Source organism: Megascapheus bottae, chromosome X (genome assembly GCF_031878675.1).
Source record: "Megascapheus bottae isolate mThoBot1 chromosome X, mThoBot2.hap1, whole genome shotgun sequence".
In the NCBI taxonomy this organism is placed as follows: domain Eukaryota; kingdom Metazoa; phylum Chordata; class Mammalia; order Rodentia; family Geomyidae; genus Megascapheus; species Megascapheus bottae.
In genome coordinates this window covers 20,356,590-20,382,109 of record NC_143547.1, presented here as the reverse complement: position 1 = coordinate 20,382,109, position 25,520 = coordinate 20,356,590, and the positions used below count along the sequence as shown (strand labels likewise).

The window sequence follows — 25,520 nt, the reverse complement described above, 5'->3', positions numbered from 1 at the left end:
TAAGGCTAGAGTTCTACTACCTGAGGACTGGTGAAAACAAAATAAGCTAAGTATAATTATTATTGAAACACAGTAATCCAGCATCATCAATAAAGATTTTAGGATTCTATAATAACTTTAAAGTGAGAAATATTTATTTAAATGACAATGGATCTTATATTTCAAGTGTGTAATGAAATATTAAAGATAATGGCATAAGCATTTAAATAACTCATATTAATCTGCAGAAGCACTGCAGTGAACAAAATAAATCACTGCAAACTACATCACACAATCTGGATGTCCTATGAATCACACACATGGCTTTGATCTTGCCCTGAATTCCACAATTTCAAATGCCTCAAAAAAAAATCCACATTCAGATACTTTGCCATTATCTTAAATGTTGGAAACATTCAAAATCTTATTAGATCTTTTGAAATATTCAATTACTTTTTGTCAACTACAGTTAGCTACCATATTAGAAGTTACTCATCCTCTCCAACTATACCACTGTACCTATCATCCTCTTTCCATTCTCCACTTTCCAGACTGTGATAATCCCTACTCTGCTCTCTACTTTTTTACCATAAACTTTTTAGCTTCCACATGTTAGAATCATTACTAACATTTTTTTTAATTTTTCAACGAATATAATTTGTAAGTATTCAAAGAATGGCTGTCACATATGTATAACTTGTATTATCAAAATGATTTCAAACAAGTTTTACTGTAGAAATGCAATTAGCACTTTTTTGCCAGTCCTAGGACTTGAACTCAGGGCCTGAGTGCTATCCTTGGGCTTTCTCAGGACTAGTGCTCTACCACTTGAGCCACAGCACCACTTCTGGCTTTTTTCTATGTATGTGGTACCAAAGAATCAAACCCCAGTTTTAATCCATGCTAGGCAAGCACTCAACCACTAGGCCAAACTCTTGACCCTTCAATTAGCTTTTTTTGATATCTTAGTCTGTAAGTTTTTAGATATTTTAAAGCATCCTATTTAGGTGTTTTTCAACAGAAGAAATACCCCAAAGTTCCAATTCCCCAATATTAACACAGCCTGGAATTAAATTCATGCCTCTTGTCTTCACTAAGACACTCAAAAGAAGGAAATATGGAAGTAACAATGAAAAGGAAGAGGTATGTTCTGGAAGGTATTTAAATACAAGACTTTGATCAATCACAGGTTTAGTTTCATCAGAAGACACTGAAAAGAGGGTTTAGCACAAACAAGAAGAGGAAAAACAGCAGCAGATAACATAGTACAATATTACCAGATCATTTTAATATATAATCTTTCTTTAATTTTTGCAATATTATGACTTAAATATAACAGTACTATAGTTACATTTTACAGATTAAAAACATTATACATACATATATATGCACACATTGGTTAATCAATTTGTTCAAGGTCATATACATTATAAAGTGACAAAGCTACAACTCTACCTATAGGAAATTTGGCTCAATGATATATTGTAACACTGAATCAATGTTATATCTTGGGGTTGGGTAGGAGTGGGGGCAGTTTCTACAGTTAACTTAGTTAAAACATCTATGAAAAAATATAAGTATATAGATTAAAGATAAAAATGAAAGTAAAACTTTCAAGTCATTAAAAAGGATGAGAATATGGCCATTAAGGATGAGGCTAAGTGAAATGAATTACAGGATATGAAAACAAGAGGTTTATCTTTGTGATTGTTGTTCTTAAGGTACTATGTGAAGTTATATCCTTTATTTTTCCCCCTATTGTTTATCTCATGTTGTTACTATATCTGACTTTGGTATCTGGTATACAGTATATATGTTCATTTTTTATTGGAAATAGGGAAGGAAAGGGGGAAAACAAGATAATGGGAAGAGGGGAAGGGAAAGAAAAGTGAGAGAAAAACATGAGGAGGGGTATCAGTGTTCAAGAAGTAATATACCCACTACCTGATAAATGTAACAGTAACCCCTCTATACATCACCCTGGCAATAAATACAATTAAAAATAAATTTAAAAAGAAAAGAATGAAAAGAAAGTTGGTAATTCTGTCCCATGCCTGTAACACCAGCACACTAGAGGCTAAAGCAGGACAATCATGGCTTCAAGGTAGTCTAGGCTATGTGGGAAAGCCTTGTCTCAAAAAAAAAGGATATTGCTAAGTTTTATTTTTGTTGTGATATCAACTGCATATATATGTATATATACATATAGAATGTCTAATTTTGTTTTTAAATACATACATATATGCGAATTGTTTATGAATTGTACTACTATAAACCTGTACAGAAAGGGTGAAAAGACCTACTAATGAAATTATCATAAAAATTAAAAATATGCTAGACACCAGTTGCTCACACCTGTATTCCTAGCTACTCAGATGGCCAGATCTGAGGATCATGGTTCAAAGATCTGAGGATCATGGGAGGAAAGAGTATGAGAATCTTATATAGATTTATACCACCACCAAGCCAGAAGTGGACCTTTTGTTCAAGTGGTAGAGTGCTAGCCTTGAGCACAAAAGCTCATAGACTGTGCCTAAGCCCTGAGTTAAAATTTAGGATTGGCAAAAACAAAGTACTCAATGAAGGAAAAAACTATAAAATAATTTTCATGATATCATTTGTTATATACATAGTCACATAAATAAAAACATATACACTCAGTCCTTGACTTAAAAAGGAACAATTTACTATTTTTGGAGTTTCCAATAGTAAGAAAGTGATGTATAGTCAGTAGAAAGTATACATAGAATTTCCAATTTGGATTTTATTCCAGGCTAAGAATATATGGGGTGATCCTGTGGTCCTTAATGTACTATGCTATCTCTCATCTCTTTTGCTGTCCCTTGGTTATCTCATATTGTTACCAAATTTTACCTTGTTATCTGATATATTGTATATCTGATATACATGCTTATCTGGTTATTTGAAATAGGATAGGGAAAGGGAGAGAAAACAAAGTGGGGGCCGGGGGAGGGTAAAGGGGACCAAAATATGAGAAAGGGTTGCTACCCTTTGTGAAGTAATGCCCCTTCTATCTGGTGAATATAATGTAATCCTTCTATTAATTATAATAAAAATATATGAAAAATGCTGGAAAGCAGCAGTAAGCCATAACTTCTCATCACTCAGGAGATCATAAAGAGAAACAACCAACACTCTAAAGTGTATTGTACTGCAATAGGTTAGTCGTGTTAACTATATTTTAGACATAGGATATTTTCAACCATCAATGGGCTTATTGAAATATAACTTCATTGCTACTCTGTACCTTTTCAATTTTAGTATTTTTTTCATTTAGTTTTTGATAATACAATAAACATTCACAGAGACTTGTCTCAGAAAGTACAGGAGCAGGCGCCAGTGCCTCATGCCTGTAATCTTAGTTAATTAGGAGGCTGAGACCTGAGGATGGTGGTTCAAAGCCAGCCTGGGGAACTAAAGGCTGTGAGACTCTTATCTCCAATTAATCACCAGAAAACTGGTAGTGGTGCTGTGGTTCAAGTGGTAGGGTGGTAGCCTTGAGCTGAAGAGCTCAGGGAAAACGTTCAGGCCCAGCATTCAAGCACCACGACTGTCAAAAAACAAAAAAAAGAAAGGAAGGAGGAAAGAAGGAAGAAAGGAAGAAAGGAAGGAAGGGAGGGAGGGAAGAACTAACATGAATCATGTATCTTGGAAATAGGTCCTCTTGTCCTATTCAAGCCTTCAAGTACAGCAACAACCACTAAAGATCCTGATGATGGTCTCAAGCACAGCTGTATGAATAGCTGACTCTCAGAAACGCTATGTGAGTTTAACAGCAATTTGTTTCTAGAAGTTTTTTACATTTTTGTGGCCACTTGTTATGTTGTAGTACATAAATAATAGAGCTCATATCATTTTATGTAATATATTTTAAATATATGAGACAAATTAGCAAGGCCTACCTTTTTTCTAGGGCATTCGGGCAGAAGTTAGGCTCCTTTAAACATTGTTAAATACTACTAACTACTCATAAATTCTACTAAAATGGTTGGATTTTTGAGAGCTTACCTTGTCTTTACTATAAACATATATTTAATGCTTTCTGTAAATGATTAAACCTGTCAAGTGCACGAAGCTTGACAGGCCTTTCCCTCTTGCTTAGCTACCGCAAGTGGAAGACTGACAGCCAACAGCCCCACAAAGCAGCCAGGTTGCTTGGAACACTCGATGGACACCTTTGAGGAAGCCATGTGGCAATGACAGCCACCTCCTGTTGAAGCACAATTCCAAGTCAGAAGTCATTCCAGCCACAGTTACTTTAAAGTACATGCACTAAACTTTTGCCATGTGTGCCTCAGTGAATTGTAGCAGGCATTTTCCCCCAGGTCAGAAGGGTAATATTTTCCAAAAAAGACTTGTGATTGGTCCCATCAAAGCTCTTCATTTGCACAAGGTACTGTGCTATAATTGCAGAAGGCACCTTTGATATAAACTGTGTTACCCCTTATGTTACAATTGGTCCATTAAAAGTCTTCTTTCTGGCTGGATAAGTGGGACTTCATTAAACTGCAGTATTTCTGTATGGCAAAGGACATAGCTAGCAAATTAACTAAAAAGCCTACAGAATGGGAGAAGATCTTCACTAACCATACAACAGACAAAGGTCTCATATATAAAATATATCAGGAGCTCAAAAAATTGAATCACTCCAAAACAAATCTCCAAAGAAACAACCATCCGATTAAAAGATGGGCCAAAGACTTAAAGAGAATCTTCTCTGAAGAAGAAATAAAAATGTCCTATAGACACATGAAGAAATGCTTGACATCTCTGGCCATAAAAGAAATGCAAATCAAAACAACTCTAAGATTCCACATCACTCCAGTTAGAATGGCCAGGATCAAGAAATCTAATAACAACAGATGCTGGAGGGGATGTGGCCAGGAGGGATCACTACTACATTGTTGGTGGGAGTGCAAACTCGTCCAACCACTATGGAAAGTATTATGGCAGTTCCTCAAAAGATTAAACATAGAGCTCCCCTATGACCCAGCAATTCCACACTTGGCATTTACCCAATCATCCAGAAACAAGGACATATTATATCCACTAACACAACGATGTCATTGCAGCACTATTTACCATAGGAAAGATATGGAACCAACCCAGGTGCCCCTCAGTTGATGAGTGGATCGACAAGATGTGGTATTTATACACAATGGAATTCTATGCTGCTGTCAGAAAAAATGACATAGCCCCATTTGTAAGGAAATGGAAAGGCTTAGAAAAAAATCATATTAAGTGAAGTAAGGTAGACTCAAAGGAACATAGGCTCAATGGTTTCCCTCATTTGTCAAAATCAGTAGAAACCTTGGGCTCTCCTAGCAGAGATTTACAAAAGAACAAAAATCTGGAGACATAAAGCCAAATAGTATGACACTAAATGTAAGGACCTCCAGGATAAAGAAACAAAAGCCACATAATGAGTGATTGTTGCCCTTAATGTACTATGTTATCTCTTATCTCTCTTACTATCCCTTGGTTATATCATATTGTTACAATGTTTCACCTTGCTATCTGGTATATTTTATATGTGCTTAATTGATTATTTGAAATTGGATAGGGAAGGGGGGAATCAAAATGAGCGGGTGGAGAGGGGAGGGAAATGGGGACCATGTCATGAGAAAGGGTATCAATGTTTGTGAAGTAATGCACCTCCTAGCTGGTGAATATAATGTAACCCTTCTATTAATTAGAATAAAATTTAAAAAGTCTTCTTTCTAATGTTCTTTTCTTGCCTACTATTGATTTTTTTAGTAGTAGCATTGGCTGAGCTAGTAACATGAACAGCAGATGGTAAAAGAATCAGATAGTGGTAGTAGTAGTGAAGATAGCAAATTTAGTAGTACCAAGACTACAACTGAAAGCTCTCAGAGAATGACCAGGGTGGGAACAGAGAAGGCAAAGACAATAAAGACAATGAAGAGTTGGTCAGAAACTGTGAGTCCCAGTCACTGGAATAATTCCAAGGAGTTAATATTAAGGTTCAAGAGTCTCAACACCACAGTCCCTAAAATTATCACACTAGCTGCTGTAAAAACAGAGGGTCCCAATGCTGCAAGCCTATTCAGGAGTTGAACACTGCTACTGCCTATTACTGATAATCACTGTTGCTAGAAGCTAAGGATTACAATAGCTGAGGAGTGCCAGGCCCACTGGTGCCTAAAGCCTAGTTAAAAAAAAACTTGTCATATAAGCTTCCAATGTGAGTACACAGAATCCTAAGTCTCTGGCTTCTAAATCCTGTAGTAATGGGCTTCTGGCTCACAGAGCTTGGATCTGTGAGCCCCTAGAGGTCTACCAGTCAAATCCCTAGGTTTTGGGGATTCAATGGGCCTGTGACTGACAATATTAGAAAAATAAATTTTGCCTACTCATGATTTCTACCAGAGTAGAACAAATGGGCCCAGGCCAGGTGATTAGTAATAAATACATAAAAGGGCAAAAATCATTAAATACATACATCAATGAATTTCCAAAAGGTGAACATAGCCATGTAACTAGTATATTCAAATCAAGACGTTGAATGGGGATCCCAGAAGCCCTCCCCTTGTCCAGCCCTTACCTTCCAAGAAAGGTATTTACATTTGGGGAAGGCAGGATATGATGGCTTTCAATTATGGCTTTCATTACATACCCTATGCAAATGTCTCAAACCCATGAGGTAACTAACACAGCCTGATCTTTTTTTTTTTCGTATGTTTTTATTGTAATTAATAGAGGGCTTATAGTTATATTCGCCAGATAGAAGGTACATTACTTCACACACATTGATACCCCTTCTCATGTTTTGTCCCCATTTTTCTCCTTCCTCAGACTCCCAAGCACTGAGGTTTCAGGCCTGTGTCATGACTACAGCATAGTTTCACGTTTCTGACCAAAACGTAAGTGAAATCATAGTATAAAGCTATTCGTATCAAACATCTTTTGCTCAACAGTTCAACATCATGTCTGTGAGATTCTTCTATATTGTTACATATTACTGGAATTTTGGACTTCATTCATTCTTACTATTGATTCCATGTTAAGCATATATCTTCATTTACTCATTCTACTATTGCTGCCCATTTGAGTTGCTTCAAATTGAAGTTTATTATATACACTCTTTATATTCTTTAAACATCTTCTTTTTGTCAGTTGTAGGCTTGAACTCAGGGCCTGGGCACTGTCCCTGAGCTTTTCTATACTCAAGGCTAGCTCTCTACCACTTGAGCCACAGTATTACTTCTCGTTTTTGAGTGGCTACTTGGAAATGAGTCTTACATGGAATTTCCTGCTCAGGCTCACTTTGAACCACGAACCTAAGATCTCAGCCTCCTAAGAGCTGGGATTATAGGCATGAGCTACCAGTGCCCAGTTTTCTAAATATGTTTTAATGAGCCTATATGTCTGTTTCTTTTGAGTATATGTCTAGAACTGGAGTCATAGGCATGCCTATATTCAACTCCTCTCACTTCTGTTGAACAGTTTCTCAGTGTGATTTTAAAGCTACAGCAGAGTTGTAGGTGCTCTACATTCTTGATTACTATATTATCCTCACTATTCTGGTAGAAGGTAGTGATATCACACATTGTACATTTTCCTAATGCATTGAGCTTTTTTATGTTAACCTGCCTTTTGTACATCTTTTGGGCACTGTTTAAGACTTCTCCATAGAAACATATATTACTTTTTTGGCAGGTCCTGGGGCTTGAATTATGGGCATGAGTGCTATCTCTGAGCCTGTTGGTGCTCAAGGCTAGCCCTGTACCACTTGAGCCACAGCACCACTTTTAGCTTTATCTGAATAGTTCACTGAAGAGAAGAGTCTCAAAGGCTTTCCTGCCCAGTCTTTGTGAGACTTTATCTCCAATTATCTGCTCAAACACCAGAAGTAGAGCTGTGGTTCAAAGCACTAGAGTGATAACCTTGAGCAAAACAACTCAGTGACAGTGCCTAGGACCTGAGTCCAAGCTGCATGACCAACAACAACAATAACAAAGGATAATTCATGTAGGTAGCATTTATATCTTATTGATAGATGGGAAGCAAACCACATATGGTAAATACCTCAATAATCATGTTAGCCATACTGTTCAGTTTTTTCCCTGAGGAAAGAAGAGGCACAGATGGTTTTAGCTCTATTACATGGTGCAGAAATATTCCAGACAGATTGAAACTAATAGGCCAAAAGAGTAAATTTTCTATAAATGGAAACATGTATCACCTGCAAGTGTGATCCCATTACATCACACTTCGCAAGGGACCAAAAGGTCATTTATATATACTCTTCAATAGTCAATAAGTATATACTAACCTTCTTTTAACCTCACAGTCCTATATTAGACCATACTTCCTTCTTTCTCTTTTATGAGTTACAAGAATGTACTATAGCATTAGCTATTTATTTTTAGTTTACTGATTAAATTTTAATAAGACTCTTCAGATAGTAGAACAATCAGTTAAAGAAAGTTAATATTGCTGGAAAAGATCAATACATAATGGACACTAAGTGTGAGTGAAAATGTACAAGAATCAACAATGTGGCTTTGGTTCATTGTCTCAGACATACCACAGTACAGAATTTTAGGCCCAAATATAACAGTTTGGCGTTTTATTTATTTTTTTTTCTTTTGAGATTGGCGTTTTAAATGTGATCATATAAGAAGTTCAGATAATCTGATTTTTTAATAACATCAATAACAAGAGCTCACCATAGAGAACTAATTTAGAAAGAAACGGATTCTCATATTTTAAATTCTCCTATTATTTTATTATGTATGCATATTATAAAAATAGCACTGACACATACTTGCAAATAGCAAGTGAGACAAATTTTATATGCCTCTGAAGTCTTAAAATGTTAGTCTTTCCGTGATATGTATTAATATTACATCACTAATCCCTAAAAAATCATGTTAGTAAAATGAATATGTTTGGGAAAGGAGTTTGGCCTAATGGTAGAGTGCTTGCCTAACATGAACAAAGCCCTGGATTCAATCCTCAGTACCACATGCATAGAAAAATCTGGAAGTGGTAGAGCACTAGCCTTGGGAATTTTCAAAGACAGTGCCTGCACCCTAAGTTCAAGCCCCATGACTGGCAAATAAAATAAAATAAAATGAATATGTTTAAGAATAGTAAACAAAAACTATCAGGAAAGGCAAAGTTTATTGCTCTGCTGTACAAAATTAAAACATAAGACTCAATTCTAAAGAATTTTTCTTTTGAAGGATAAATTCCTTAATTTTTTTGTGGTGGGTCATGGGGCTTGAACTCGGCCTGGGTATTGTCCCTTATCTCTACAGTTCAAAGCTGCCACACTACCTTGAGCCAAGTTCCACTTCCAGCTTTTTAGAGGTTAGTTGGAGCTGAGTCTCAGGTCCTCAGATCTCAGCCTCCTGAGTAGCTAGAATTACAGACATGAGCCACTGCACCTGGTTTCCTTAAAAAAATTTCTATAGTTTCTTCTGTAAAGATTGTTCCTCATCAAAGATTCTTTTCCTATAAGATTTTTTTTGCCAGTGCTGAGGCTTGAACCCAGGGCCTGGGCACTCTCCTTGAGCTTTCTTAAGGCTAGCACTCTACCACTTGAACCACAGCACCACTTCTGGATATGTCGGTGTATGTGGTACTGAGGAATTAAACCCTGGACTTTGTGCATGCTAGGCAATCATCTATCAGTAGGCCAGACTCCTGGCCTCCAATAAGAATCTTTAAAAATATTTTAAAAGAAAATTGTCTCAAAATTATAATAATGCTGTATAGGCAGTAAGATTTATATCCTACAAAATTATGAATGTGGGTTTGTTTATAAAGAAAAAAATAAAATCCACAGACACAGTGAAGTCAAAGGAGGATAGTCTTAGTGGAAGAACACAAGGGTACAGTGCCTATGTGTGTCTGATCATATAAAATAGTATTTATTGAAATGAAAGCAAAAATGGAGACAAGAGCTTTTTTTCTTTGTCCTTGTCATTGTTATCTTTTCTTTTTGTCTTGTTTATTCAGTTATCTGTTTTTGGGAGGGTAAGGGGGACACAGAAATAGAATGACATAGTGTGAAAAATGTAACAGCAGTAATACTAGGCACTATGTTGAAAATGAACAATACAACTTGTGAAAGGGGATGGAGGGAAATCTGGGGGAAGGAAGGGGTGACTTTGATAAGAAAGAAATATACTCATAGGGCCAGGAAACAATATGTTAACTATTATGTAAATAAAATTGTATTTTATCTTTAAAAGTTAAAACAAGTACTCATTACCTGATTTATGTAACTGTAGCCACTCTGCATATGACATTCATAATAATCATGAAAAATTAAAAAAAATTAACACCCCCCAATGCTATTTTCCTTTACAAGCTAATAACTTCTAGGAGGAACTGAAGTTATTGAGCAACACTAACCACAGAGACAAAGAAAATTTAAAGATGATGAAATGATGAGAGCTTGAATTTTCTACTGCTTTAGTTTTTTAAACTCCTTTCCTCAACCTAATTGCAGTAGAGAGCTATGAATTCTCAGATAAAAAGCAGTAAGGCTACGAAGGTCTTACAAAATTTATGACCTAATTTAATCACATTGGAAGGGTGGTTATTAGAATTGAACTTAGTGCCTTTTGCTGGGAAGGCAAGCATTCCACCACTTGAGCTTGAGCTGCTGTCCCTCCCCCAAGTTCTTTTGCTTTTGTTTTTCAGATAAGGTCTTGTGATAACTTTGCCATCCGTGACCTTGAGCCTCAATCCTCTAACTTCTTCTACCGCTGAGCTGCTACAATTACAGTCATAAGTGACTTAATCATATTTGGCTAAAAAAGCATCAGTTTTCAAAAGGAGATTCAACTTCATGATGGTGTCTTACTTTGTTTAATATTGGAAGGAATTATATGTATGCTGTTTGATTCTATATTCTTACATTCATCACTACATTTTACACAAAAGATATATATATATATCTTGAAAAATGATACATATATCTTTAATTAAAACATATGTTAGCAACTTTGGATAATACAATACTCTATTGCGTTCTACTTTTCATCCATAGTTTTAAAGAATCTTCTTATAAAAATCAAATCTCACAAGCATGCTATCTTAGTGGCTGTGTTACATTCATAAAACATTTTTTTTTCCTTTTTTGTCGGTTGTGAGACTTGAACTCTCAGCCTGGGCAATGTCCCTGAGCTCTTCAGCTCAAGGATACCACCATATCCCTTGAGCCACAGTGCCACTTATGGTTTTCTGCTGATTAATTGGAGAGAAAATTCTTACAGACTTTTTAGGGATGGTTTTGAACCACGGTTCTCATATCTCAGCTCTTGAATAGCTAGGATTACTGAATAGCTAGGTGTGAACTACCATACCCAGCTCATGTACCATGTTTTAACCATATCCTAAATGATTTATCATTTGTAAATAAATTTTGTTATGTTTTCACATTAAAAATGATCCAGCCTTTAATAATTGATCCTATTTTATAATTTAAATAATATAGCAGTGCAGCTTCTACTATGCAAAGTAATATCCTCATGTCTGATTATTTCCTTTGTGTCCATGAATGTAAGAGAATTTAGAAATCCACTTTCTATAGATACAGCCATCTAACCCTATGAAGCAAACAAGCATAATGGGAAAATTAAAAAGTGCTATCAGATCTATATACACATGTAGATTAATTTAACCAGCTTGCTTCCGAATACCTATCTGAAACAGACTACAAAAATTTGAAGTTATACTATAGTAAAGTGGATATGGCATGATAGTCAAAGATTTGGACCACAGAGGGTAAGTATAGAGTAATTGACATTGGTGAGGCAATACCTACCGGTTGACTGTTCTGTTCCTTCATCACTTGTACTGGAACTCTGTCTCTTCTATTATAAAGTATTCCATGGAAAATGTACAGACATTTATGGACTCTTGGGGAGGACCAAGATATAATTTCTGTACATCTTGGGACATTCATTAAAAAGGTTATTGTATGCAGAGGACCAGTTGCTGGTTTGACTCTCAAAATCTCTTATCTAAAAATTTAATTGTTAACCAGTTGTATAATCAGAATATATTGCATAAATTATATACTATCATATACAGATGTATTGTTATCATTAAATCAGGAATATAAAATTTTAAATGTACATTCAGCACTTTAAACAGTAGTTCAGTATCAGTTTCACTTTATTTCCTCATATCCTTAGTTCTGTGAAGAATTAAAGATAATTTGTATAATCTGTAGTATAAAAGAGACAAGATAAGATTTATAAGTATAAAGATTTGAGGAAAACATGAAAAACAAAAAAGTAATAAAAAGAAGATTCAAATTTATACATAAAGAATAGCTAGAAGGTTCTGTAACTTGGAAAAAGAAAATGATCAACCTACTAGTTTCCAAGGAACATTATTATAGTTATATTATCCATACACTAAGATAACAACAAACCAGTCACCTAAGACATTCATTACTAACTCAGCACTAATGTGAGATTAAAGAAATTCGAGACTGGAGATTAGAGAAGGAAATTATCCTCATCCCCTTGAAAATAATATAGTAAGCAATGTTTCCAACATCCACATAATAAATACAGTGACACATTTTCTAGTACAATTTCTTAGTGCCTCTCTCATAAGTAAGTCAATGGCAAAATAGTACAGAAGCAATGTACTCTATATTTGTATATTTAGAAAGTGGCCTACCCAAATACCTTCCTAAAACTGCCCAGGCACACAAATTAAAATACATCCAGTGGTTTTTCTTGTTTTCTTTTATTTTAACTTCTTATTGCCGCAAATAAAACTCATTGTACCTCACTGCTCCAGACTGATGTCTGATGGCCAGTCTATAAAGAAAATCTAAAATATCTGACTCATTCTGCTGGCCCTTCTCCAAAAAGAGCAGCCAACAGTCCTGAAAGAAATAAAGAAATGCTGATAAGCAAACCCATGGGCTGGAGAATTCAGAATGTCACTCTGTTCTAAACTATTACAAGTAATATGTATAGTCATTAGTGGGTAGACTTAGGCCTGTAATAATTATTATTCACCAGCAGCAAACTGTGTAATCTTTGTCAAGTTCTTTTATCAAATCATTAGAAGCCTTGGGGCAAGAAACCAAAAAGCAAAGCAAAGCAGGATACGTGCTATCACATAACCCAAAACTTGCCATTGGAGTACAACTGCCTGGAGACAAATGTACTGAAGGTTCTGGTACTTTCATTTTAGTGCATCCTTTTCAGGCGAGTTAAAGTATCTGTACAAATTATTTTTCTTTTCTAGTTAGAGACATTTCCATCAATATCGGCGTAAAGAAACAGAGTAGGCAGAAGGGAATTTGTCTAAATATTTTCTTTCTTCTACTTATTCAGCTCTACATCATATTTATAAAATTTTTACTTGATCTGTACCTTAAGAGCCCTGTTAAACAGGAGTGGTGGTACATGTCTATAATCCCACCAGCTAGGAGATTGAGGAAGAGGGATTAATTCAATTTCAACCTGGAGCTTGTGCTTTATAACAATGTCCCATATCAAAAAAAGAATCCTGAGAAAAGAGAGGTAAATAATATACACGTTTTCAGATGAAGAGAACAAAGCCTGGTTTGACTGGAAAGCAACTAATTTTTTTCCATATATGTTTTATTGTAATTATTAGAAGTGTTACATTATATTCATCAGGTAGAAGGTGCATTACTTCACAAACATTGATACCCTTTCTCATGTACTGGTCCCCATTTCCCTCCCCCCATCTCCCCCCCCCGCCGCTCATCTTGATTTCCCCCATTCCTATCCAATTTCAAATAGCCAATTAAGCATATATAAAATATATCAGATAACAAGGGGAAATATTGTAACCAAGGAACAGCAAAAGAGATGAAAGATAACATAGTACATTAAGGACAACAATCACTCGTTATATGGCTTTTGTTTCTATCTCCTGGAGGTCCTTTCATTTAGTGTCATACTATTTGGCCTTATGTCTCCAGATTTTGTTCTACTGTAAATCTCTGCTAGGAGAGCCCAAGGTTTCTACTGATTATAACAAATGAGGGAAACGGTTGAGCCTGTGTTCCTTTGAGTCTGGCTTACTTCACTTAATATGATTTTTTTTCTAAGTAGGAAAGCAACTTCTTCTTTAGAACTTGTGTCACATCACAGGTATGATTCCTTCCCTAATGCTGTCCCCACTAGAGTAATGAACTCAAAAGGAAAAATGTTGAGGTGTTGGCTTAAAAGGTATGTTGTACAGTGACTTATAATATTGAAATGACTTTGTTGTTATTGTTGTGTTTTGTCACAAATCATACTTAAAAGCAACAATAACACACCCCAAAGCAGACTAAAGGCAACAATAAAATGTCCTAAAGCAAGACTATCAGAGTTCTAGTGCCATTTTTCTTTTTTGTGTAATGGGCCTTGAACTCCGCCTGGGTGCTGTCCCTAAACTCTTCAGCTCAAGACTACCACCATACACCTGAGCTCTTCAGCTCAAGGGCAGGGTGGTAGCCTATTGCCCTACTCTTGAGCTAAGCCCCACTTCCTGTTTTCTAGAGGTTAACTGGAGATAAGACTCTCAGGTCCTTTTGTGCTCAGGATGGCTGTCAATCTTGATCCTCAGATCTCAGCCACCTGAGTAGCTAGGATTATAGGCGTATCTGTGAGCCATTTCGCCCGTCTAGTGCCATTCTTTATCAAGAGTACTAAAGTTGAGTCAACCTAGCTTTCTATACATACACATTTTTCCACTTCCAAACATTTGTAAACAACATCTTCCTTCCTTTTATGCTGTTCTGGACTCAGGATGTTGACTCCAGTGGTAGAGTTCCTGTATAAATATATTATTCCTTCTTTTGAACTTTTTTTGGCCAATCCTGGGGCTTCAATTCAGGGCCTGAGCACTATCCTTGGGCTTTCTCAAGAGTAGAGCTCTACCACTGGAGCCACAGCCCCACTTCTGGCTTTTTCTATGTATGTGGTACCAAGGAAATGAACACAGGTCTTCATGCATGCTAGACAAGCACTCTACCACTAGGTCAAACACCCTGCCCCTGAATTTCTTTTTTTTCATATATTTTTATTGTAATTAATAGAAGGGTTACATTATATTTGCCAGATAGACAGTGCATTTCTTCACATACATTGATAACTTTTCTCATATCTTGGTCCCCATTTCCCTCCCCCCACCCCAGGCCCTCATCTTGTTTTCCTCTCTTCCCTATCTGACTTCAAATAACCAAATACGCATATATACAATATATCAGATAAACAGGAGAAATACTGTAACAATATGAGATAACCAAGGGACAGCAAAAGAGTTGAGAGATAACATAGTACATTAAAGACAACAATCACTCTTTATATGCCTTTTGTTTCTATATCCTGGAGGCCCTTTCATTTAGCATCATTCTATATGGCCTAATGAATCTACATTTTGTTCTATTGTAAATCTCTGCTAGGAGAGCCCAACGTTTCTACTGATTAGGACAAATGAGCTCCCTGCCCCTGAATTTCTTTGAATCCTATGAAGGACTCTGTATCTCTGTATTCTGAATTTATGTTTTCTTTTTTATTGTAATTAATAGAGGGGTTAGAGTTATATTTGCCAAATGGAAGGTGCATTACTTCTCACACAATAATACCCCTTTCTCATGTTTTTGTCCCCATTTTCTTCCCCCACCCCTCCCCTCATCTTGTTTTCTCCCCTTCCCTTTCCTATTTCAAAGAAACAAATAAACGTATATGCAATGTGCTAGGTAACAAAGTCAGATATTGTAATAATATGAGATTAACCAAAGGGCAACAATAGAGAAGGGAAATTATATAGTACATTAAGAACAACATATATCACATGATATAATGCTCTTGTTTCCATATCCTGGAGATCCTTTCATTTAGCCTCATCATATATGGCCTTATGTATCGAGGTTTTGTGCTATTGTAATCCTCTACTAGACCAACCCAGATCCCCCTCAGTAGATGATTGGATCAAGAAGATGAGGTATTTATGCACAATGGAATTCTATGCTGCCACCAGAAAGAATGATATAGCCCCATTTGTAAGGAAATGGAAAGACTTGGAAAAATTATAATAAGTGATATTCCGAATATCTATAAAATTCTATGCAATAGCACTTAATCATTTGCTCACCAAGTTTGAAGTATGTCCATTTTCCTGCCAGAATGCTGACTGCTTTAGGAATGAGGCCTTGCTCTACTAGAATCCTGGTGGGTACCTGAGAGACTACTTAGTAACTGAGAGTGAAGACAACAATTCCCCTGAACAGTCAAAACATACTAGTGGCCTGCCTTACTATTTCACTTTCACTGTAAACTCCACCAATCTTTTATTTTCCATCTACTTTTTTGCTTTCCATTTTATCTTTAAAATGGAAACACATTTCATTTTATTTTTTTCAGCTTTAACAATATATAATTAGTGACATTTCCTTTACCAAATTTAGAAACATATTTTAGACTAAATCAAATATATGTTCTTGTGGGATATGTACAGGGAATATTTTCTATTTGCCTAACCAATGTACTTAAAGCAGGTAACTAGAGAATTATATAAATATTACTTACTCTTGCAAAATCCACTGTATGAACATTTATTATTTATTTAACAAGTCCTTTGCTGGTACTCATTTATGATGGCTTCACTTTTCCCTTACAAAGATGCTGATAAATCATGTTATTTATATCTTTATACACATTTTTATTACTTTCTCAGATTAAATCCATAAGGTGAATAATCATTGCTAAGTTTTTACCTAGAAAGATTTCACCAATTTCATGTTCACCACTGGCTTCTGCCGCAGCAGCCACTAGAGAACAGCAGTCATGGCTCTGCGCTACCACATTGCCGTAGGCCTCAACAAGGGCCACAAAGTGACCAACCAAGCACAGAAAGTTCATGCCGGACATGATCCGCGAAGTGTGCAGCTTCACCCCGTAGGAGCGGCGTTCCAGGGAGCTGCTCAAGGTGTCCAAGAACAAGCAGGCACTCAGTTCATCAAGAGGAGGGTGGGGACGCACATCCGAGACAAGAGGAAGAATGAGTAGATGAGCACTGCGGAAGGCGGCCACGAAGAAGGGCTGACACCCTTCCCTTCAGTGCCCCCATAAATGTCTGCTCCCCTCAAAAAAAAAAGAATGTGTGGTTGCAGATAGTGAAGAGTGGTTAAGATTGGTAGTGGGATGGGGAAATTGGCAGTGGAGGAAGAAGGAAGTAAGGAAACTATATTAAAATAAAAACATTAACAGGCGTAGTGACTCAACTATAATCCTAGCTACTCAGTAGGCTGAGATATGAGGATCAAGGTTCAAAGTCAGCTCTGGCACAAAAGGACCTGAGACTCTTATCTCCAATTATCCTGTAGAAAACAAGGAAGTGGGGCTTGGGTCAAGGGTAGGGTGGTAGCCTTGAGCTGAAAAACTCAGGGAGAGTGCCCAGGCAGTTTCAAGCCCCATGACCCACAAATTAATTAATTAATTAGTTAATTAAATAAAATCATTTAAAACAAAATGTTGGACACAGACATTTCTATTATACTGGCTTCTATACTTCTTGGCCATGCCGATATTTTATAATTACAAAAAACTTTTAAAGACTGCCTATTCTGTACAAGTGTTTGGGATGCATTATTAGCATTTTGTTTTTCAATTTAGTGAATTCAATAAGGTAAAAATGGTATCTCATTAATTTACTTTATAATTCCTTGATCCTCAGTAAGATTGAACAAATAATTTATGATATGTGTTAGCTAGCTGAATATTTTCCTTTAATAGCTTTTGGATAAATTGTGTGTGTTCTTTGTTCTTTATGAGTGAGACCATGCTCTGTTCTAAATTTCAAAAGCATGCAAGAACATTTTCTTCTCAAAAAATTAAACTGCTACCCCCAAAGAACTATCCTTTTTTGTACAGTCTTAATGTGTGTGATCTTATCTGAAGTCTTCCTCTTCAGATATGTGGTCCTCTAAAGAAAAAATATTACACTAACAAAGTGGACATTAATTTCATAGAAATAATTGAAAAATAGAGAAACATTAAAAAAAACTTTCTTTCCCAGAAGAACTAAATGAAAGGTCTGTGAAGGACAGTTTGTTCATACAGGAAAGGGATTTCTTTAGTAGATTTCAATGTGAGATTTTCCTGTTAATGTACTACATTCTTACTAAGAGTATAGGAATTTGTGGCTAAGTCAGGTGCTAGTGGCTCATGCCTGTAATCCTGGCTACTTAAGGAAGCTGAAATCTGAGGCTCGAGGTTCAAAGACAGCCCAGGACACAAAACTCCATGAGAATCTTTTTTTTGCCAGTCATGGGGCTTGAACTCAGGGCCTGTGCACTCTCTACCACCTGAGCCACAGCGTCACTTCCAGCTTTCTTGTTTGTGTGTTACTAAGGAATCAAACCCACGCATACTACACAAGCACTCTATCACTGACCATCTTCCCAACTCCATAGACATATTGAATGAGGATTTTTTTTTCCTTTTTTTCCTTTGGTTAGTCATGAGGCTTGAACTCAGGGCCTCGGTTGCTGTCCCTGGCTAGTGCTCTCATACTTTGAGCAACAGTGCCATTTCTACTAGACTTTCTAAAAAAATGTTTGTGAGGGACCGGGAGTTTGGCCTAGTGGTTAAAGTGCTTGCCTAGCATGCATGAAGACCCGGGTTCGATTCCTCGGTACTACATACATAGAAAAAAGCCGGAAGTGGTGCTGAGGCTCAAGGGGTAGAGCTCTAGCCTTGAGAAAGTCCAAGGATAGTGCTCAGGCCCTGAGCTCAAGCCCAGGACTGGCAAAAAAAAAATGTTTGTGAGTGAGTGTGTGTGTGTGTGTGTGTATGTGTGTGTACGCACTGGTCCTTGGCTTTGAACTCAGGACCTCTGCACTGTGTCTTTCTTATTTGAGGCTAGCACTCTCCCATTTGTGCCACAGCCCCACCTTCTGTGAGCCTCTTATCTGCAACTAACCACCAAAGAACCTGAAGTGTCACTGTGGTTCATGTGCATTAGCCTTCAGCTGAAGAGCCCAGGGGCACTGCCCAGGCCCAGAATTCAAGCCCTATGGACCAACTGGAAGAAAGGAAGGAAGGAAGGAAGGAAGGAAGGAAGGAAGGAAGGAAGGAAGGAAGGAAGGAAGGAAGGAAGGAGAAGGGAAAGAGGGAGGGAAGGAGGGAAGGAGGAAGGAAAGAAGAAAATTTTTGGCTAAATAAATATTCTGTGTTTGGAAAAGGAGACATTAAAATTGACAGTTATCTATTGAACACATAAAGGACATTTGAAATCTTGCAAATTAGAGGGAGGCATACTCTACGTCAATGGGAAAAACAGTAAGGGATACTATCAAAGATTTAAGGATCCTAAGGGTTCCTAGCTGCACCAACACTCTTTTTAACCAGTTTAAAGGCAATATCTTGATAACTAGATGCACTACAAATAAGGAGACACACCAAATGCTGCAGACAGGAGGAAGAAATTGAAAGCTAAAGAGCAACTAGACACCATAAAATTTTAGAAAACATACAACTTATTTACAAAACTGAATGTTTTCCTTACTACAAGGACAAATATGGAATGCATAAATTACATAGGTAAATGATCTACATGTAACTGAGGCCAAATTCCTCAAGGCACATTCTCCTGTATTAGTGTTTATTTCCACTTCTCACCATATCCTTCATCTTGAAAATGATAAAGTCATTTGAAACCATGAGCAGACTACACTTTTAAAATAGATACCAAGAACTGGAAGGAACAGCAAGGAAATAGATTGTGTCCTTAAGATTTAAGGTGGTGAATTTACTTCTAAAATAAGTTTCATGGGTAACATAACAAACTGGAAATATTCCATGGTATTTCAAGCAAGAACCCTATAAGTATAGTACTGTATAACACCTACACAAATACGAACTACAATGGTTTTGTTCCTTGCTTTTTGTCTTGTATAAAGTATGGAGAAAAATGTAAACTAAAGGGTGATCATGTGGTCCAGTTCTGATCAAAGTCAAATAAAAACAAATGTCTTCTTAAAAGGATATACTTCTGGCAAATCCTCCTGTCATTTGCCCTCTTTTTGTTGCATGGAATACAGATGTGGAATATTGAGTATAGCAATTTGAACAATCATAAAAATGAGAACCATATGTTGTTAATTTTGGTGGACGGGAAGAATAATATACTCATCCAAGACTTCAACCCTGAACTGTCTACCTCTGAACTTTCTCTAGATAGCTATACTTTATCTAGGTCTCTATTAACAGCACTGTTACTCTCACCCAAATATTTTCTACTAATGTACAAGTGATAGATAAACAGATGAATAATAATTGTGCTCTCAAATGCACTGGCAAAAACAGATATACATTAAAAAGTCACTAAGGAGCAGGGCTGTTAAGTCAGTGGTAGAGCAGTTGCTTAGTATTCAGAAAGCTGTGGAATGAATCCTTGGCACAACAAGGATTCACAGATGCTATGAAAGAACTAAAGGATGCATGGAGATAAGAATGGTTAAGTTAGCTATACTCAGCAAAGATCACAAAGACTTCACAGACAAGGAGGCTACACTTAAGACTTGAAAAATGAAAACTTGCTTTCCAAGAGCAGAAGACTGTGTCCACCTTGTGTCCAACATTACTACCTCCTTTATCATGCGAAGAAAAAGAAAGCTAGAACTGCAATGAAATATAACTTCTAATTATTTCAACAACAACAAAAATTAACATGACTCACCACAGGCAAACATTATGCCAAGCCTCAATGATTAACAAAATGACATAAAATCTAAACCTAGCTGGGCACTGGTGGACCATGCCTGTAATCCTCAACTACTCAGGAGTCTCAGATCAAAGGATCACACTTTGAAGCTAGCATGGGCAAGAAAATTCATGAGAAACTGATTGCCAATTACCCACCCAAAAAAGCTGTAACTAGGGCTGAAGTTCCAGTGGTAGAAAGCTAGCTTGAGTAAAATGCTAAGGAACAGCACTCAGGCTTTGAGTTTAAGCTCCAGTGTTAGTTCATGTGCACGTGCGCGGGCACACACACAAACACACGCGCGCGCGCACACACACACACACACACACTCACACATGCACTCTAAACCTGACCCTTTCTGCTCATAGTTTAATGGGCATCTTCAAGGTTATTTCAACAAACGAGCTACTCCCTACACAGTGGCTACACAACTATCTCAGATACACTGCTATGTTTAACCTGTAGTTTGATCTTCCAAGTCTTCAAAACTAAAACTTACTTCTCATCCCATAGTAATTATCTCATTCCTAAAATAAAGAGAAAGACATCATGTTGTCATTTGTGATCATTAAAATCTCAGTGCAATTACAAACCTGGCAAAGATTCCAAGAGATCAAATCAGTCTATTGTGTAACTCACAGCTTCAAAAACTCTGGAGACAATCAGGATCCAAGCACTTAGAAAAATTACCTCACCATCTATTTACCTTCTTGGAAAATGCTTCTGAAATGTCTAGCTGCAACATTAGCCACGAAAGAAACCGATCTTGGGAAAGACTCCTCCCACATACCAATGTAAGTACTGATTTAAGGAGAAAATTCTTTTTTAAGCAGTTCATAACTTATTACAAGCATTATAGGATTCTAATACCTTGTGTTGTTAATTTTAAAGTAGATTTTCTTCATGTCTATATCACAGAAGCACTGAAATATAAGGAAAGTCCTTTTAAAATATCAGCTTCATAGTTCCTATTAAACTGAAGCATTTACCTCAGAAATGTTAACATTAAGATAAAGCATATTAATGAATGTAATCTGGTACATAACTAACAATAATACTATAGAAACCTTAGAAGAATCAAACAAAAATCCATTAAATTGTAATTGAATCTTTCAGAATGATTTGGAAAAATATCCTGCTGGCAACATGCACAAATATCCATAAAAATGTTCTTCAGTCTTACCTTGTTATTCTGGTCTAAAACTGTTTTTCACATTTCCAGTGTTCACTCATGCAATTAAAGCCTCAAAGCCGTTTGGAGCATTGGATTTCAACCCAGCCTACCTCAGGGAGAAAGAAGCTACATGTACATTGATCTCTACATGTAGGTTGTGGATCACTACAGCCTACTGCAAGATGGCTACTGTAGCTCCTTAATGAACAAGATAAATTCCTGATCTTTTAGCCGTTCCAACAGAAAATGAAAAGCTTAAAGGTAGAGCATTAAAGGCAGCTTCTATTTTATAATCCTGAATAATAGAATAGACCTCAAGAAGGAATTTTATACTAACATCTCTTTTACAATAATAGTGACAAGTCAATGACAAATACCTGATTTTAGTGAAAGGTCAACAAAGCTACTTCAATTTCATTCCCATTCAATATGAATAGCATGTATAGTAAGGCCTGCCTAGTTTACCAAAATGACATCAAACTGCACATAATCTTTTACATGGGCCTTAACAAGAAGATAATGATGGAAAAGTAAAAAATGTGGCAATTGTATTTCAGTGAATTTTTATATAATAATCTCCAGAGCACATTAACCCTGATATTTACTATTTTGTACTTTGAATTCTCTGGTAATTTCTACAAGTTTCTAATTTATATGCCCAGCTTTAAGGAGCTCTTGTTAATAATATCATTTACTTTGACTGCTATATGAGGCAGAAACTACAAAATGAGCTTTATTTAATTACCTGACTCTCTATTCCCTAAAGGTAGATATAAATAGGAAATACGATTAAAGGGACCTCCTCCAAAAATACAATTCATATAGAACTATACAACAAAGTACATCGTGGCATCTTAATCCTTTACTTAAAATAGTCTCAAATATGTTGGCTGTGTATCTACATGAATCTAAGAAAGAGATGCAAATTTTTCCTTAATCATCTTACTCCCAAGATAATGAAAATGTTCACGCTTAACTAATTTACTAATGCTGTATCATTTATTATGCTGAATTTAACTTCATTGCCTCCACTAACATTTACAGAATACCTAATTTTATGGAAGGCATTCTATCAAGCAAAGGAAAACAAATCAAGTATTTGGTTTAAAACATCTATAAATAGTTTTTCTAAAAAAGAATCTTCAGATTTTATGAAAAGCAATCCAAATTTCCACACAATTTAAGGAAGTAAGATTGTGCAAGTTGCTTCCAAAAGATTCTTCTTTAGGATTTTTATAGAATTTTATTAGGTAGTACAATCAAGCCTTCAATTCATGATTCTCCTGCCTCAATGTCCAAGCTTCTAGGTGTATACCACCATTCCAAACCTTCTTCATTTTTATTGCTGTTTTACAGCCTAAAAGAATTTCAAATCTTAATATGATTTTTTCTAAGGCTTTCCATTTCCTAACAAATGGGTCGATGTTGTTTTTCTGACAGCATCATCGAATTCCACTGTGTACAAATACCACAACTTGTTGATCCACTCATCAACTGAGGGACATCTAGGTTGGTTCCATATTTTTGCTAGGGTGAAAAACGCTGCAATGAACATTGTTGTGCTAGTGGATTTAGTATGTCCTTGTTTCTGGATGGTTGGGTAAATGCCAAGTAGTGGAATTGCTGAGTCATAGGGGACTTCTATGTTTAGCCTTTTGAGGCACTGCCATACTGCTTTCCATAGTGGTTGAACGAGTTTGCACTCCCACAAACAGTGTAGTAGGGATCCCTCCTGGCCACATCCCCTCCAGCATCTGTTGTTATTCGTTTTCCTGATCCTGGCCATTCTAACTGGAGTGAGGTGGAATCTTAGAGTTGTTTTGATTTGCATTTCTTTTATGACCAGAGATGTTGAGCATTTCTTCATGTGTCTATAGACCATTTTTTTTCTTCTTCAGAGAAGACTCTCTTTAAGTCTTTGGCCCATTTTTTAATGGGATGGTTGTTACTTTGGGGATTAGTTTTGGAGTGATTCAATTTTTTGAGCTGTTGATATATTTTAGATATGAGGCCTTTGTCCGTTGTTTGGTTGGTGAAGATTTTCTCCCACTCTGTAGGCTTCCTGATTAGTTTACTAGCTATGTCCTTTGCCATACAAAAGCTCTGCAGTTTAATGCAGTCCCACTTATCCAGACTTTCTCTTATTTGCTGTGATTCTTGGTCCTTATTAAGAAAGTTTCTACCTGTGCCAAGAGGCGTAGTGTATTTCCTATTCCTTCTTGTAAAGTTTTCAGTGTGTCAGCTTTTACCTCCAGGTCTTTGATCCATTTGGAGTTAATTCTAGTGCAGGGTGACAAAGAAGGATCCAACTTTAGTTTTCTGCAGGTGCTTAACCAGTTCTGCCAGCACAACTTGTTGAAGAGGTGTCTTTCTTCCAGTCTATTTTTTTTGCTCCTTGTCAAAGATTAGGTGACTATAGGTCTGTGGTTTAATATCTGGGTCCTCAGTTCTATTCCACTGGTCTTTAGGCCTGTTATTGTGCCAGTACCAAGCTGTTTTGATAATTATAGCTCTGTAATAGAGTCTAAAGTTTGGAATTGAAATTCCCCCGGCACTGTTCTTTCTGCTAAGAAGTGTTTTTGCTATACAGGGTCTTTTATTATTCCATATGAAATTTTGCCAGACTCAAAGGAAATTAGGCTCAATGGTTCCTCTCATTTGTCATAATCAGTAGAAACCTTGGGCTCTACTAGCAGAGACCTGCAATAGAGCAAAACCTTGATACATAAGGCCATATAGTATGAAACTAATTGAAAAGACCTCCAGGATATTGAAACAGAAGCCATACAATAAATGATTGTTGTCTTTAATGTACTATGTTATCTCTCATCTCTTTTGCTGTCCCTTGGTTATCTCATATTGTTACAGTATCTCACTTTGTTATCTGATATATTGGATTTATTTGTATTTGGTTATTTGAAATTGGATAGGGAAGGGGGGAAAACCAAGACGGGGAGGGGGGTGGAGGGGAGGGTAATGGGGACCAAGACATGTGAAAGGGTATCAATATATATGAATTAATGCACCTTCTATCTGGCAAATATCAGGTAACCCTTTTATTAATTACAATAAAAAATAAATAAAATAAAAAAGAATTTCAAATCTTTTGTTATATATATTTTTATGTATTTCATTTTATCTAGTGATATTGTAAGGGAAGATTTCATCCTCTGTCTGCAGACACTCAGAAAATAAGTATAAAACCAAAATAAACTTAAACTACTGGACAATGAACTATAACATATGGAGTCTGAGGGGGAACCACAATTGCTAGAAGGACTGGAAACTGGCGCTACATAAACTAAGTTTTCATCACCCTGGCTTTTAGTCTGGGCTAAGTGTAGCATTTGTGGTGAGCAGCAACTACAGGAAGAGAAGGCATGCATAAAACGGAAAAAAATCCTTCATTTTCTGGTTTAGAGAATCACATTTGTATGAAAGAAATACAAAGCAAAAGAATAATTCTGAAATGACGTGAATTACTTCCCTGAAGGTATTCTAGTAAGTGAAGATATATAGATAAACCTTAAAAAATTATTAAAAAAACAAAACTATATTGTACAGGTTATGCATTTAAAATATGAATACACAGGATAAAAGTAAACAAGTGCAA

At 36.4% G+C, this 25,520-nt stretch overlaps 1 protein-coding gene and 1 pseudogene across 2 annotated transcripts in view; one reads left to right on the top strand and one right to left on the bottom strand.

Annotated features, from left to right (window-relative positions):
- The window catches only part of Prrg1 (proline rich and Gla domain 1), a 111,371-nt gene that overhangs the window by 66,727 nt on the left and 19,124 nt on the right, over positions 1 to 25,520 (bottom strand). The window lies entirely within an intron of this gene.
- LOC150040561 (large ribosomal subunit protein eL36 pseudogene) lies at positions 16,815 to 17,073 on the top strand (annotated as a pseudogene).